At 40.6% G+C, this 1,795-nt stretch overlaps 1 protein-coding gene across 1 annotated transcript in view; it reads right to left on the bottom strand.

Annotated features, from left to right (window-relative positions):
- The window catches only part of kctd16b (potassium channel tetramerization domain containing 16b), a 65,885-nt gene that overhangs the window by 19,932 nt on the left and 44,158 nt on the right, over positions 1-1,795 (bottom strand). The gene's annotated exons all lie outside the window — the stretch shown is intronic.

Genomic DNA, 1,795 nt, shown 5'->3' with positions numbered 1-1,795 from the left:
ATTGCCTTTTTCTTGCTACCAGAAATACATTTGAACCTTGTGCAATATCTCTGCAAGCTAAGAATAGTAGCTCCTTATTTCTGGAGAGGCGGCTGAAACTTCTGCTCGCATGTTGTCTTTTAATTAGGACATTTTCTGAATTTCAGCCTGGTAATCTGTGAATATTCCTAAAAAGCTCTAACTGTTCTCCAGACCAATTAAAATACAGCGTACAAAAAGGCCTCGAAGGGCCCCTTAGGTAGTCTCGCCTTGTGCTCGACAAGCTCTCTGTCAAAACTTGTCTGGCAGAGGAGAGGATATTTACATATGATACTGATACAGTATTTCTGCATTATGGAGGGAGGGTGGGGGTTAATCACAGCAAGCTGGATCAGCCCAGACTTACTCTGTAGCACTTGTAACGTACAAAAGCCCTTACTCCATTTTCAAAGCAATGTCACTTTTAGACAGCAGTACACAGGGGATTTTTGTAGCAGAAGCACTTCAGATTTTGTTTATTAGCGTCAGTGTTAAGAACATGCTGACAGGATGTGATGTTCAGTCATTATAGGTTGTGTTAATTGAGCTCTAATCACCTTGTCAAAACTTGGATAAAGTGGATAAACATTGAGCTGGGTGGTGAGTTGACATATACACTGCCCAGTCTGCTTAAATATTGCATTTTGTACATGGTCCAAGATTTGATATTTCATGGTCTAAATTATATTATCTCTGATCCCCATTCTACTTTTTGGGATTTCCACAGAACTGATATTAGGTGTGTGTTGTGCAATGAAGGAATAAAGAATGTTACTTTTATATTGCTCTATATATTAAGCTTTTCACTATATATTTTACTTCAAATGAATAGTTCAACATTTTGGCTAACATGCATATTTACATGAGATGAGCTGCTTATGTCAGCATATTAAGTATGGACCTGGAGTCAGGACATGGTTAGCTTAGCTTAGCTTAACATAAAGGCTGGAAGCAGTGGGAAACCGTCTGGCTCTGTCCAAAGTTTGAAAAAAATACCAACACTCTAAAACTCATTAATTAATGTTGTATCTTTTTTGGTGAACTCATACAGAAAAAGAAATGTCAAAACGACAATATATGGTTTTAGGGGGAGTTTGCCTGTTTGCCTACCCACTCCCGCACCACAGATTATATAGATTATATTATATATCCGCCAACTTCCTCACCCCTTGCACCCAGTCGAGGCACCGGACCTGGGGGCAGCAGGGCCTTCCGCATTGCTCCTCCTTCTGGAACTCCTTCCTCCAAGACCTCATACATTCTCCCTCACTCGCATCCTTTAAAACTGCACTGAAAACACATCTATTCATTGTGTGTACAGAAAGCACAACCAAAATCTGTGCTCATCAACCTCAACTGAACATGCATTACAGTTTAAGATGCTGCACAGTAGTACTGGGTGGATGGATAAACTCATATTTGTATAGGAAAAATAGCTTCAAGCTGTCTTCCTACAAAACATAAGACTACACACTTATTTTCCCTTATTCCAAAATATTCTAATTTTGGATTTGGGGAGTGTTTTCAGTACTTTATCAGTAATAGCATCAGTAGCTTGGTTCCAGAAAGCCCCTAATCTAGACCAGGTATTAGAGAAAGGGATTTAAGTGTCACGATGTAGAATAGGTAAACAGGCGGGGACTGCCGTCTGCACACAGCCAGGCCTTCCAGGCTGATGGATGAAATGGCTTACAGAGGACACAAGCGCTGTGACATTGATGGACAGTCTGATATTGCCTCCCTAATCTTGCCTCCACTCAGTCTCTCTCTCTCTCTC

This window comes from Morone saxatilis, unplaced genomic scaffold (assembly GCF_004916995.1).
Source record: "Morone saxatilis isolate NCDOM2014 unplaced genomic scaffold, NCSU_SB_2.0 Contig20, whole genome shotgun sequence".
Classification (NCBI taxonomy): domain Eukaryota; kingdom Metazoa; phylum Chordata; class Actinopteri; family Moronidae; genus Morone; species Morone saxatilis.
Note: the sequence above shows the minus strand (reverse complement) of the source record. Positions and strands in the feature narration are given on the sequence as shown.